Source organism: Pituophis catenifer, unplaced genomic scaffold (assembly GCF_029215685.1).
Source record: "Pituophis catenifer annectens isolate HBS135680 unplaced genomic scaffold, rPitCat1.0.hap2 SCAF_8, whole genome shotgun sequence".
Taxonomy (NCBI): domain Eukaryota; kingdom Metazoa; phylum Chordata; class Lepidosauria; order Squamata; family Colubridae; genus Pituophis; species Pituophis catenifer.
This window is the reverse complement of record NW_027256888.1, coordinates 43,993,102-44,008,890: the sequence shown is the minus strand read 5'-3', so window position 1 is coordinate 44,008,890 and position 15,789 is coordinate 43,993,102. Positions and strand designations below refer to the sequence as shown.

Here is a 15,789-nt window from a genome sequence, read left to right as displayed (position 1 = left end):
CCCTATCATCTCTTGGAAGACTAAGTATCAGCACACTGCTTCCAGGAATCTGTGAACTTTGTTTCTGATAACCTTCTCCTTTAGAGGGAGGAAGGCACAAGAGAATCAGTTAGCCTTAAACATGATACTAATCAATACTTACTTGCTTAAGTGGGAATGCATAAGCAAAAACATATCTTACACTTCAAGAAAGTAGATTTTAATAAACTCAAGAGCATTGCTAAATAGGAGACCTTGCAAAAGAAACTAAGGGAAACCAGGCTTAAGGTTTCAGAGTTTCTAAATAAGAGATACTAAAAATACAACTGCAAACAATGTGATAAAAGTTGGGATAGCAGAAATAGATAAACACAGAGTGTTTATAAAAATCTGAAACAAAAAAAATCATAGGAAACAAATGCAATGAGAGATAGATCAACAAGAAAAAAATCAAACAGGTAACCTGGAATTTCCTGGTCCTAGGACCTCTACTTTTCAATATTTTCATGAATGAGTTATATGAAGAGTTAAAAGGAAGCTTATGAGATTTGGAAATGATACAAAATTAAATGGGATATGGTAGCTAATACTGTAGAAGACAGAAATAAAATTCAAAATTATCTTGATGAGCAATCAGCTGAAAGTAATCGTGGTATCTGATAGAGACAAATGCAGAAGTTTAAAAAACAAAACTCAAAATGTAGAATACTTAACCTGACAGTAGTATTTGTAAAAAAGACATTGAATGATAGTATAGTGCAAACTATTACATGTGTATGAGCTAACAGAATGACATGCTAGGGAAAAAAAAAAACAATTGCAGCATGAATATTAGCAGAAGTATAATTTCCAAATCAGACATTTTTCCTCCTTTGGTCAGACTTGGATCCAGTTATGAACATCACCTTCTAAGAAGGATTCAGAAAAAATGGAACTGATTCAGGGAAGGAAAAAAAGAGGTTGTTCAGGGCACTACCCAAAAAATCTTATTAAGAAAGATTGAACAGGTGGGTAAACTTAGCCTTCAGAAAATGAGTGAAGACATTAGGACAGCACAGCTGTAAATAGGAGAACACTGTAGAAAGGTTATTGCCTATATGCTTTTACTGTTAAGACTTCCAGGAAACACCTGGTAATTACGTTTGAAAACAGCATGCCTATAAAGAACCCTTTCTGTGATTAATATAACTTTTATGTTCTTAGTATTAACAAGCCACTTGAGTAAACCATCCTTAATGTAATCTCTGCCATGTCAGTCATTATTCCACTATCAATAATAAAAGCAGTTCTGATGGAGGGGTCCAATTCTGGAGATGGCTAATAGAATAGAAAAGATTTCACCTCTACCCTGTTTACACATTAGTCTTTTTTATCCACTTTGTTAATAATTTTAATATTTTAACTTTCAATGCCCAATGTTTTAACCTTTTAATTGTTTTATACTTATTTATGGCATTTTAAACCATGCAGTCATTTGATAATGAGATGGGCACCATATAAATTTAATAAATAATATTGTGAGTAAATCATCTTGTCTAGTATGATATGTATCAGCACTATCTTAGCTATTTCCACTAAAAGAATGACTGAAATGAACTCATTCAACTCATATTTACTTTTTCAACCTGCCTTTTAATTTTAGATCCTGCCCTTTGCCCTTTAATTACTACATTGTAGTAAAATATCTATAAACATGCATTATTATATTTATTAAAATTTTAAGAAAAGTCTTGGTTATTTTACTATTATTTTGAAAGTGCTTTTTTATTTTAAGATTTTTTTTATATGGACATGGAACACTGATGTTTTGAAAGCACATATACAGACAAGCACACACACACACACACAATATCAATACATTCATACACATGATTTTGCAAATAAATCTAATAAACCATATAAAGAGAATGAAAATGAGCCCTTTTGGTTATTGCTAAAATAATTTGTATCTGTACATTATACAGGATATGAATGTATTCAATAAGTGATTACACATCCATCTTTCAAATGATAATTTAATCTAATTTAATTTAACATCCTCTCCCCCCCCCCACTCCAATTTCAACTCACATGTTTCTAGGGTAAACTGATCCATAATTGAGAAGTAGCTGAATAGTTTTATTTAATAATTTGTATTTTTAATAATTGGATAGAGGAGGTTATAAGAATAGAAACAAGCATAGATAACCTATGTGTTAAATTTAAATTTACAATGTGGCAACTACATCAAATGCAAATTTCATCAGGCATCAACATAATGCAAATAACAATCGCAACTAACTATTCTTAAGAGAAAAACATACTTTGCTAAAATATTTCTAACATATAATGATAATGAAATTAAAACATGCCACTTTAATTAAATTTGTGTTAAGTTGTAGGCTTAAAAATGTATTTATACGGTAGCTCTAAAATTACTAAAACATTTTTAGATTTCATTAAAGTCAGTTCCTGAATCCTGTGTTATAAGCAACAGCATTTTAAGAAGTTGATATCTGATATATCTATACCTACTTGTACTAATATGTACTATTTTTAAGGAATGCATAGAAGACGTTTCATACACGTTCAAGTTCCCTTGAACTTGAATATAGACATCTATGGTTAAAACGTAACCCAGTTATATAACATTCCAAAATTACCATTAATTTTGAAACTTGAATCTTTTAAACCTTTAAATGGGACAGATATTCCAAATGGTCTTTACACAAACCAAGTTTATTCTTTTTCAAAGCGCACATAAAATTCCAAAAGTGCTAAGTATCTAACTTGAAAACTTTCATACACTCACTAGACTATTCTATAGGATCTCTGCTTCAGGCTTAAGCTCTGCAAATGGAAGAGAATCACCAAGAGTAGAACATCCTATCATGTCAACAAGCCCTACGCTTTGACAGACCTCAACTCCTTACTGTAAATAAAAACTATACCTTTCGGGATTTTCCTTCCTCTTTTCCAGTGGTGGGATTCAAATAATTTAACAACTGGTTCTCTGCCCTAATGACCAGTTGGGTGGGCGTGGGCATGGTGGCCGTTGCCAGTGGGTGTGACAGGCAGCACTTGGCCTCCTGCACCCTCCTGGGAGCAAAATCAGGCCACGGGGTGGGGGGGGGATAGGGGGGACACACCACCACCACCACCACCCCACGCCCAGTGGTGGGTTTCAAGTAATTTATACACCAGGTTCTCTGCCTTAATGATTTCTTCCAACAACCAGTTTGCCAAACTGCTCAGAAAGTTAACAACCGGTTCTCCCCAAGTGGTGCGAACTGGCTGAATCCCACCACTGGGATTTTCCCTATAGAGGCAGCCACTTTAACTGCGAATGTTTGGAGATGGGCATTAGGAGGGATAACTCCTGTGTTATCAACCCTCAGTCTACCCTTACAAAAGCCTCCAGGTTAAGATAATCCTTGTTGTCATGTTTTTTACGGCGAGCACACTGGCTGGCACCCATTAAAAATGAACTTGTGTCGCCCGCCCTCAAGAGAAAGTATACATCTACTTTTAAAGAGCCAGAGCCAGAGCCAGAGCGGGGGTTATTTTCCACGTTGCTTAAGAGCGCACACACTAATTGTGGAGCCTGACGGAAGAAGTCGGGCACGCAGGTAAACAAGAAGGAGCCGAGTTAAGGAAGGCGGCGGGAAGGCGCAGCCACCAGAAACGGGGAAGGTGGGGAGGGAGGGAATAAACAAAAGAAAAGGCTTCTTAGTTTATCTTCTCCTCTCAGAGCCCTCAAGGGACTTCCCTCAAGCAACGCCAAGGGAGAACGTCCTACAGACTCTTTTCGGCTTGACCCTCGTCATTCACACACCCACACAGCCACGCACCCCGCGGGCACTTCCAGGAGGCTGCGTCCAAGCGAGCCAGAAGGAAAAGCCGCACCTACCCCAACAAGCACCCTCGACTCTTCCCACCCAACCACCCACCCACTCCCCGAGGTTTTCGCACCTGCCGCCCCAAGGAAAACCTTTCCGCTCCGGTCTGTGTGAGCACGCAGGCAGGCGACAGGGCACCGAGGCCCCTTCGCCTTCCTCGCTCCCACTTCGCGATTCAGACTAAGCAGCGGCGGGGCCCTCTCTCCCGGCCGGACTCTCTGCCCTCTCGCTCTTCGCCTTCGCTTCAGAAGAAACCGGCCGAGTCCCGCGGGGGAATAACTTCCTCGGCCGTCCATCCTCCCGCCCGCCCGCCTGGGAGATAAAGCTCAATCCCCGCTTTCCCGCGAGGGGCTTACCTCCGGCCGCCTCGACGGCTGCTCTTCCCCATCCCGATCGCGACTCCTGCGAACGATCCGGCTGCGCCCGAAGCGCCCGAGCTCCTTCCCCCGCCCCCATCGCCCTGCTCCCGCCCACCTCGCCTCTCAGTTAACTTTCTTCCTCCTGCCTCCAGCGAAGCACGCGCGCCCGCGGCTGGGAAGGGGCGGGGCGGAGAAACAACCGTCCCGGAGCGGCTCGAGAGGCTGGCGAGCGCGCGCTCGGCGGTGCAGGCTGGGGAAGTGGGGGGGGGGAGGCGGGCGGGCGGGCGGAGGAGCAGCTGACTCTCGCGGGGAGGGGTGAGACCTCCTTCAGACGCCAGCGAGAGGGCGGCTTCCGATTGGAGGGAGAGGGAAAGCCACAAGGAAGGTACGCGGGAAGTGATTGGAAGTGCGGGATTGGGAGGACCCTGCCGGAAGAGCCAATTCGGATCTCTGGTACCTGCCCCCACCCCCACCCCCACCCCCGGCTTCTGTTTTGTGTCTGGCCCGGCGGGGATCTGCGGAAGTTGACGCCGGGTGGGCTAGTTTGGTGCGCGCGGCGGCTGGCGCGAGGAGCGCTTGACATGGGGAGAATCGGATTCGGAATGTGTTCATAGACCAGTGTTTGTCAACCTTGGTAGCTTGAAGATGGGTGGACTTCAACTCCCAGAATCCCCCAGCCAGCAGCGCTGGCTGGGGGATTCTGGGAGTTGAAGTCCACCCATCTTCAAGCTACCAAGGTTGACAAACACTGTCATAGACGAACGTGGTTGCTCTGCTTAAAATTGGTTTGCCCGAAATGAATCACAACGGATTAGATTCCCGCAGTGCGCCTAAGCATCATGATTGTAAACAACCAACTAGCCAGTTATATGGTAATAATAACATTGCAAACCCACGAACAAGCAAACTTCTGGTTGGCTTTGATGATGCGTAAGCTTAGCCTAAACGACTTTTTCCTTCCTTCCCTGATTTAGGGGTATGGTTGTAGCCGATGTTTGCACAATGTGCTTAATGGAGCTGGAAAGCATTGAAAAGAGATACTTTACAAAATATTTATTTAGCATCAGTGAAGCTTAATGTCTGGAGATTCTCAGTCATCCAGGTCATGGTTTTCCCAAAGGTGCTTTTTCAAGAGGCAACTGGACTACTTGCCTCTTGAAAAAGCACCTCTGGGACATCAGCGAAGCTTAAAACATTTAAACAGACAATTCCTGGCTGATTGTTGAGCCACCCAGACAAAACTTCCATTGGAATCTCTAGTGAAACACCTTTAGAAGCAAATTTATGAATTTCCAAAGCATGAAACTGGTTTAGTGTTTTGAGCAGAGTTGTTTTGCTACTGCTGACTTACTTTGCATGGAACTATTACTGACCTATGGCTAATTATGGTATATTCATATCGATTTCTGAGTTTTGGCACATCAAAAATTGTACGGCCTGGATTCACACAGTCAACTTAGCTAGTTTGACTTCAATGTGTTGTTTGACTCAATAACAACTTTTTTTGGGGGGGGGGCAGTTGTCCACCAGACAACTACTCCTTGCCATTAATCTTTTGTAACAGAGCCAAAACTTGAGATAAAGCTAACAGTTTTCCTGTATGTCCCACAATGTTTTGCTCTAGTACTGTATCCCCACCATTGCCTGTACTTAGGAAAATTCAGCAGGGCCATTTCCATTTGCAATAGTGTTGGGAAAACCAATAAATATCAATCCTTAATTCACTGTTACAAAATAATAGGAGCTGTCTTCACTGGTCAGAGAATCTGAGTCCATGTATCATCAAAGTGAGCTACAGTGTGTGCATGACCAGCTGAATTCTTGAGTTCAGAATTCTTGAGTTCAGAACAAGTGCCAATTTAAAATTGCAGTCATGGCCTTGTCAGTTGTACGAGATGGAGACAGGAACCCTGCATTGTTTCCAAAACTAGTCCTGTACATTATGGTGGCGGATAGAAGACATGACCTTCATATCACTATTGTTTTCTGGGAAGTATTTGAATTTGGCTCTGCCCCCTTCTCCACCATTAGATGATACAAATGCATATCTGCAGAAGCATTAAAAAGTAGCTGTTTCCTTGAAAGATACAGCAGACAGAATATTGACTCATGACTATGCCATCCAAAATGCTGAGATGGACGCTGCTCCTCCTGGTGCTGCATTATCCGTTGCTTGTTAGTGAGTAAGTTCTGGAGGCAGCTGATGATCCTTCCTTTCCCTTTGGACAGTGTGGAAAAATTCGATTTTCTTGGAAGGTTCATTAGACATCTTTTTCAAAACATGGAGTAGAAGTGAGGAAACTTGCTCTTCTCATTTGTAAATACAGGTTCAAGTCTAGATATGTGCACTCATTGTGAAATAAATACAAATTTCATCATGGAAATTCGATGAACATTCCAATGGCTGTGTAAATGAATCAGTTTTTTTAAAAAATTAAGCCACTGTGAAGAAAACAAAAGGGTGACTTAGCCAAAAATCCTAGACCTCTGGCAGAAAGAACTGTGGAAAAAATGCGGAGTTGGAAAAAGTCCAAGGAGATAATTCAAGATACAGAAAACTCAGATGTACACTGTTTTATAGTAGAGGAAACAGGATTCATGTAGTTATAGATCAGAGCCCATGTGTACAACATAGCACATAAATTAATAAGGTCTCTAAAGGAGGGATATCTAAGAAAGGAAAATATAGGAAGCTCATAATGCTGAAGGCCATTTTTGACCTATGGCTCGGCATGCCTGCATTCTAAAAAGTGGGGAAGATAAACGATATAAGCTGGGCATATACTATAATTAATTTAAGATCAAATGTAAACATAATTACTGTTTGTGGTAATTATGGATTACTCCCTGTGCACTTTAAAGTTTGTAGTTCAGTGACAAATTCTGGAGGCAGATTTTTGCCCTTGCCCTCACTTAATGGAACACAGAGATTTTTATCATTATTTCATTTAATTCTCTTTATAATGATGAATGGCCTTGCAAGACTTCATCATGATATATGGGGTGTATGTGTGTGTGTGTATACTTACACAGTATGTGTATATATTGTATGCATATGTATGTATATGTATATAAAACACACACACACACACACACACACACACACACCTCTAATTCTGTTGGTCAAAGCTTTATGAACTCTATGGTAAAATGTCTGGGACCTTTTCCTGCATCTTTCCCCACATTCCAATACAGTTAGCCCTTGATTTATAACCCTTCATTTAACAACTGTTCAAGTAACAACAATGAAAAATTTACAGTAGGTCCTCACACTTATGTGTTGTGCATAGTCCAGTATCAAACTGTTCTTCCAGATGAAAGACTTGGCTTGCCACCAATGAAAATACCTGAGCTACTCTGTATTTTGTTCTTGTTTTTTAACAGCTTTTTTCCCCTGTAAGGATGAGGAGAAAAGAAGAAAAATGTGAAGAATGCAAGAGAGTTACAAAGAGGAGATGATGCCTGCACTCCATGTAAAATTTGGTACATGAAATTAGATAATTGAAAGAAGAAAACCCCCTGCACGAGAGTCAATATGTGGTTTAAATAAATTGTTGCTTTGAGAGAATAATTTCATTAACTCTTATCACCTAATAATTGTATATTTTTGCAGTTAACTTCAACTGCACTAACTTATGACATTAAGATTACTTCTTGGCAGGTACTCCTAATATTAATCAATAATTGTTTTTTCCTTCTTTTTTGATGTAAACTTTAAGAAATATTTTTTTTTTTTACTTTATTGGGAATATTACTTTTTCTGTAAGATTACCTTACTCTATTTCATTAACAGTTATAGCTATGCACTTGTGTGAGACCAGTTTCAGTTTGGCACATGTTTAGTGTAACCATGTTTAGTGGGCATCATAAACTTTTAATATTTTTAAAATTAGAATAATAATGATTTATGCAATTATAATTTTATGTAAATATTAACCAGGAAAAGCAATTTAATACTCCTATGCTATAAATACAACTATGCTATAATTTATTGTAGAATGATATTATACAGCTGTAGTTTACATAATCCTATAGCAGAGATTTTAGCAACAGGATGAATGGTGATCAGAGAGCAATTTTTAAATCATTGAAAAATTACATACCATTGTGGTGTTACAGTTCTATAACATGTTCACATTTTCTCTCAAAGTATATGTGTGTGTGTGTTTATCTTAATATATTTATTTTTATTTATTTTTATTTTTCATATTTGTATACCGCCCTACTCCCGAAGGACTCAGGGCGGTGAACAGCCGTAATAAATACAAATACATATAGAAGTTAAAAACTATTAAGAAACAGATTAAGTAATTTAGGCTCAAAGATTAAAAAACATCCAAATTTATCTAAAGACGTTTAAAACCCAATTTAAAAGACAGTTTAAAAGCCAATTAAAAAGGGAGAGTTAGGCCAGACCAGCTTGTTGGAATAGAAATGTTTTCAGGGCTCGGCGGAAAATGCGTAAGTCTTGGATGTTTCGTAACTCCGGGGGAAGCCCGTTCCAGATGGTAGGTGCCCCCACAGAAAAGGCTCTCCCCCTGGGGGCCGTCAGTCGACATTGTTTGGCCGACGGCACCCTGAGGAGTCCCTCTCTATGGGAGCGAACTGGTCGGTGAGAGGCTATTGGTGGCAGGAGGCGGTCTCGTAAGTACCCTGGTCCTGAGCCATGGAGCGCTCTAAAGATAGTAACCAAAACCTTGAAGCGCACCCGGAAGACCACTGGGAGCCAGTGCAGCTCGCGCAGGAGGGGGGTTACATGAGAGCGCCACATTGCTCCCATTACCACCCGCGCGGCCGCATTCTGGACCAGTTGGAGCCTTCGGGTGCTTCTCAAGGGGAGCCCCATGTAGAGAGCATTACAATAATCCAGGCGTGAGGTGACAAGGGCGTGAGTGACCGTGCGTAACGAGTCCCGATCCAGAAAGGGATGCAACTGGCGAATCAGGCGAACCTGATAAAAAGTCCTCCTGGCTACGGCCGTCATATGCTCTTCAAAAGACAGCCGCGAGTCCAGGAGGATGCCCAAGTTGCGAACCCCATCTGTGGGGGCCAACGACTCGCCCCCAATAGTCAGAGATGGCGCCAACTGACTATATCGGGACGACGGAAACCACAGCCACTCGGTCTTGGATGGGTTGAGTCTGAGTTTGTTCCTCCCCATCCAGATCCGTACGGCCTCCAGGCACCGGGACATCACCTCGAGGGCATCATTGGGGTGGTCTGGGGTGGAGATGTACAGCTGGGTGTCATCAGCGTACTGATGGTACTTCACCCCAAAACCACGGATGATCTCACCCAGCGGCTTCACATAAATGTTGAATAGAAGGGGCGAGAGGACCGATCCTTGTGGCACCCCACATATAAGGGGCCTCGGGGTCGACCTCTGCCCCCCTGTCAACACAGACTGCGACCGGTCAGAGAGAAAGGAGGAGAACCACTGTAGAACAGTGCCCCCACCCCCAACCCTTCCAACCGGTGCAGCATGATATCATGATCGATGGTATCAAAAGCCGCTGAGAGGTCTAATAGGACAAGGACTGAGGAGCAACCCCTGTCTCGAGCCCTCCAGAGATCATCAACCAATGCGACCAATGCTGTCTCTGTGCTGTACCCGGGCCTGAATCCCGACTGGAACGGATCTAGATAATTCGATTCATCCAGGTACTGAGGCAGTTGTCGTGCAACCACACTCTCAACAACCTTTGCAACAAAGCGAAGGTTGGAGACAGGACGATAATTTGCTAATACAGCTGGATCCAGGGAGGGCTTCTTGAGGAGGGGCCTCACCACCGCCTCTTTCAAGACGGTGGGAAAGACACCCTCACTCAAAGAAGCATTTATAATCTCCTGGAGCCAGCCTCGTGTCACCTCCCAGGAGGCCAGTACCAACCAGGATGGACACGAGTCCAATAAACATGTGGTCGCCTTTAGTCTGTTCAGTATCCTGTCCACGCTTTCAGGAGTCACAGGATCAAACTCTTCCCAAATAATATTCTCAGGACCTGCCCCTGTCATCTCCTCTGGATCAATCCAGTCAGAGTCTAGCTGTTCACGAATCTGAGCAATTTTGTCATACAGATATTGTACAAAATCCTCAGCTCTACCCCCCAAGGGGTCTTCCCGCGTCTCTTGATGGAGCAGAGAGCGGGTCACCCTAAACAGGGCGGCTGGGCGATTATCTGATGACGCAATAAGAGTAGAAAAGTAGTTACTCTTCTCTACTCTTATCGCCACTAGGTAATTCTTAATATGAGATCTTACCAGTGTTCGGTCGGATTCAGAACGACTAGCCCTCCAACTGCTCTCTAGGCGTCTTTTCCGGCGCTTCATCTCCCTCAGCTCCTCAGTATACCAAGGAGCCAGGTGAGACCGGCGCCGGGTCAGAGGCCGCAAAGGCACGACTCGGTCTAAAGCATCAGCCGCCGCCCTATCCCAGGCGGCCACTAAGTCCTCAGCCGAGTCGTGTGCTAGAACCTCAGGAAATGGCCCAAGCTCCATCTGGAATCTCTCAGGATCCATCAGGCGCCTGGGGCGGAACCACCTGGTCAGTTCCGCCTCCCTGCGGCGGGGTGTGGCGGTTCGAAGGTCCAGGCGAAGGAGGGAGTGATCTGACCATGACAAGGGTTCAATCACTATATCCCCTATCTCGAGATCACTCAACCACTGTCCAGAGACAAAAACAAGGTCCAGTGTGTGTCCCCCCATGTGAGTAGAGCCATAAATTAACTGGGTCAGGTCCATAGCCGTCATGGAAGCCATGAACTCCCGAGCCACCTCAGATGTCTCGCCAACTGATGACAGGTTAAAATCCCCCATGACCATAAGCCTGGGGGTGTCAACAGCCACCGCGGCTATAACATCAAGCAGCTCAGGCAGGGCTGCTGCCACATGGCAGGGAGCCAGGTACGTGACTAGCAAGCCCAACTGCACCCTATGACCCCACTTCACAAGAAGGGACTCACATCCAGCCGTCTGAGGAACAGTGGCTTCCCTTGGTCCAAAACCCTCGTTAATAACAACCGCCACCCCTCCGCCCCTCCCCTGAGACCTTGGCTGATGGAAAGCACGGAAACCTGGTGGGCACATATCAACAAGGGGGGCTCCCCCTTCCTGGCCCAACCAGGTCTCCGTAATACCCACCAGGTCCGCACCCCCCTCCTGAATAAGATCACAAATGAGGGGGGCTTTATTTACCACGGACCTGGCATTGCACAGCATCAGCCGAAGGTTGATAATAATAATATATGATATAATATATGATACACACACACTGTATGTCATAGTGCTCCCTTTTTATGATCCTGTAATCCCTTAATTTGGGGTAGAGTTGAGGCAACTGGATGGAACTGAGCGTTTCCTGACACCACGCAGAGTTCACAGCAAAAAATTTTTCTTCGCGCCCTAGGAGAGAAATATTGGCTACTACCTAGGATTGAACTCTCAATCTTCTGAGCAGGAGGTGGGTACAAGGTGGCGGGCACTAGGCCACCAAGCTCTTCTCTCTATATACCGTATTTTTCGGACTATAAGACACACCGGAGTATAAGACGTACCTTAGTTTTTGGGGAGGAAAATAAGAAAAAAGCTGATTGGCAGGTGGATCAGCCTCCTGGAATACCCCCGATCATCTGTTCCCAGAGGTGAATTTTAGCAACAGCTTCATTGGTTATGAGCTCTGTGCCTTACTTTTTTTTTCAGCCTCTGAAGCCTCCGTTTAAGAGGCTTCAGAGGCTTTTTTTTCTGCCTCTGAAACCTCTGTTTCAGAGCCTTTTTTTCTGAAGCTCCATTTCAGAGGCTGGGTGGGGCTACATTCAGAGTATAAGACGCACCCAGATTTTCACCCTCTTTTTTGGGGGGAAAAGATGTGTCTTATACTCCGAAAAATATGGTAACTCTCACTCTCTCTCCCTCTCCCTCCCTCTCTCTCTCTCTCTCTCTCTCATCTATCTAACTAAAGAGAGAGAGAGAGATCATACTAAAACATTCAAACGTTAATATATTAGAACATAAATGATAACCATTACAAATTATAATAGATGAATACTGAATAGTGTTCTTTTTTAATTCCTGCTATATAATCCTTCGTATTTAAAATGACAGAAGATTAAGTGTGTCTTTCTCTGTGTATATGTCTGTATAGTATTTTATATAGCATTGTTTGTTTGTTTGTTTTATTAGATTTATATACCGCCCTACTCAGGGCGGTGAACAGGCACAAAATAAAATACATAAATACAAAATTTAAAAGCAGAAATAAAACCAGATTAAACAATTTAGCCCGAGACAAATTTAAAACATCCCAATAATTTAAAAACAGATTTAAAATTTTCAATTTAAAAGAAAAGGGGAAAAAGGTTAGGCCAGGCCAGCTTGCTGGAATAGGAAGGTCTTAAGAGTTTGGTATTTACCATTGTATGGTATTTTATATAGCCTTATGGTGAATGAACAAATCATGGCAATTTCAGTCAATTGTCTAATGTAGAAATAGCACAACATTCTTATTTATAATAGGGATGTCACACTGGAGGTGGTCTAGTCATGGCTAGTTTTAGAATAAATCTTAAAATATCTTCTACAGAGAGAGGTCTCCTATTCAATCAAATGAACTTTCTGTTTATATACAATTTGAGATTTTAAAAGCATTTTTTATAAAGAAAAGTCTGGAAATATTCATATCATAGTTTGAAATACTTATTATTTTGGAGGAATACTCATAACTTTTTGTCAATTCCAATATCTGACTTTAGTTTTAGCAACTTTGAATGAAATAAATTTATGTGCGGAATGGGAAAATATCTTTATTTTCATAACCAAACACCAAAGATGTGTAGAAGAAATAGTTACATAGAAATAAGTGGGACATAAGCACAAATGTGTATGCGATTATTGAAATTATAAATAATACAATGGAAAATTTATTCAATGTACAACACTGCAGGTAATATTATTGAACAATATTTTATAAACACAGAAAAATAAAGAAGCTGCCTTCTTTATCCACCTATTGACTATTATCCACCTATTGACTTTATCCACCGCCTGGACTATTGCAACGCTCTCTACATGGGGCTCCCCTTGAGGAGCACCCGGAGGCTCCAACTGGCGCAGAGTGCGGCCGCGCGGGTGGTAATGGGAGCGACATGGCGTTCCCATGTAACACCCCTCCTGCGCGAGCTGCACTGGCTCCCGGTGGTCTTCCGGGTGCGCTTCAAGGTTTTGGTTACCACCTTTAAAGCGCTCCATGGCTTAGGACCTGGGTACTTGCAGGACCGCCTACTACCACAATAGCCTCCCACCGGCCGGTACGCTCCCATAGAGAGGGGCTTCTCCAGGTGCCGTCAGTCAAACAATGCCGACTGGCGGCCCCCAGGGGGAGAGCCTTCTCTGTGGGGGCACCTACTATCTGGAACGAGCTCCCCCCAGAGATACGGAGGATCCCGGATCTGCGCACCTTCCGCCGTGCTTTAAAGACCTTACTATTTCACCAGGCCGGCTTGGCCTAATTTTCCCCCTCTTTTATAAAAGATTTTTAATTTTTAAATATCTTTTAGTATTTTATACATTCAATTTTAAATTGGTTTTAAAAGTTTGGGGTTTTAAATTTGTCGGGGCCAAAATTATTTAATTTGATTTTATTCTACTTTTAAATTTTGTATGTATGTGTTTTATTGTTTGGCTGTGCACTGCCCTGAGTCCTTCAGGAGTAGGGCGGTATAGAAATCAAATCAAATAAAATAAAATAAATAAATAAATTATATAGAGATGCTTTTGAAAAGTATTATTACTTATTATGCAGAACATATAATATTTTGTTATAGGAAATATCTCATCAATTTTGTTCTGCAGACATGTAGGAGGCTCTTTTCATTAAAGTAAGAGCCTTTCATTACACATATTTCAATTTTCAGAACATATGTCTGAAAAAAATAGACATGTGAACTTTAACAGTGAGGTTTCCACTCATTGAGATCAATAGGATTCATTCTGAGGTAAGCATTTGGATTCTATATAAATTACATTAAGCATTCAAGATTGAAAATAATTTTTTAAATGGTGTTCTAGTCATTTTATCACACTTTTAAAGTTATTTAACTTTTTCATCACTTGGCTTCATTATCAAACATATCTTGCCTTCTCATAAAATGTTTATTAAATTTCAGTTTTATATTCAAATTTTCTATCTATCATCCACAAAAATAATATATTTAAGGGTATCTTTTATAAAGAATTTTGGGTAAGTCTGCTAGAACATATTGTATTAGAATTACTGTCTAATGAATATGCACATAATTGTATCTTCAATATTTTACAAAGTGAGTCTCATTTAAATGCTGCTTGGAAATCACCCTTCCCAACCCACTGTGTCCTGTAACTTTGAATTCATACGTTGCACTAAGCCAATAACATTAAACTTGATTGTGGCTTAGTGCAAAGTATAATTGTAGTCATACTGGTTTGTAATCAAGGACTTGTGGCCTAATGTTCTATGTATTCCAGTCAATTATGGCTTATTTTACAAATCTATTTCTAGAGTCACACTGGTTTGCTGAAAAAGCATAATAATGTGTTGAACATATAACTGACAGTTTAACAAACCAACAAGATGGAGTGTTTGTGGAGTGGGAAAAGAAATCTTCAAAATCTCAAAAATACTTCTTTAGGGCTGAATATCTGACAAAGTGCTAGACAAAAAAAGTGATTTATATGAAATACTATGCTAGCAAAAAGGAAACAGAAATTTGAAAGACCTTGTATAGCTTGATCTACAAGGAACAGAGTGACTTGTTCTCTACAGAAGGATCAAAAGAATTGATGGAAACCAGTAGAGCAGCTCTGTTGATGCCCGACAATCGGGTGTTATGAGATGACAATGAGCTCTTGCCAAAAGTAGGCAGCCGTAGGGCAGCTTCCCATTGAATATATGGATATTGGGGAAGTTGTTCTAACTTGAGTATTCTGTTTCTCTCTTCCCACTGTGTGATATGTTTTCATTCCCCAAATGAAAAACTTTTTTAATGAAGCCTGCTGCATTTCTCAGGACTAATCAGAGAAGTTTTACTTCGTAGATTAAGTTTAATTTTTTATTATGTTGATTGCATGTTTTACAGCATAGATATTAAAATATGGCCAATATATAGCAGTTATATTCTTTCCCTTTAAAAGTGTTCTCATTTGACATGCTCTGTTTCCTACATTAGTATCACATGATGTCTGCCTTAGAACCTTTTCCCACTGCTGTTGAATACTATCCACCTATCCTTTATTTGGGAGAAAACTGCCACAGCACGACATTCTCCACTCAGGTTGTTGACATCTATCTTGCTCCTCTGCAAATCACTGCAAGTCACCTGACTTTCTTCCAAGATAATGTAAAGTTAATAGATGTATATGCCTTGAGGCTATCCTTTGATAGTATCAGAATAAGGAAGAAAACAATATTTTAATACCAGTACATCTAAGGTTGATTCAAGCTTGCCTCAATGGACTGGGGATGAGATGAAGGTGTTGTCCAAGAGACTTGACATTAAAAGGAGATTCTCAGGGCATGTTTGTAATGTGGGTAGGTTCAAGAA

The 15,789-nt window shown here is 41.6% G+C and overlaps 1 long non-coding RNA gene across 2 annotated transcripts; it reads left to right on the top strand.

The window, feature by feature from the left end:
- The first annotated feature begins 4,514 nt into the window (after positions 1 to 4,514).
- On the top strand, positions 4,515 to 15,502 carry LOC139320772 (uncharacterized). 2 transcript variants are annotated; one of them, XR_011600721.1, is made up of 5 exons: positions 4,515 to 4,601; positions 7,601 to 7,699; positions 11,622 to 11,675; positions 14,125 to 14,205; positions 15,415 to 15,502. It is a non-coding gene; the product is annotated as an uncharacterized lncRNA (long non-coding RNA). The 2 variants fall into 2 exon arrangements; XR_011600722.1 differs by having other exon boundaries at positions 4,584 to 4,669.
- The last annotated feature ends 287 nt before the right edge of the window (positions 15,503 to 15,789 follow it).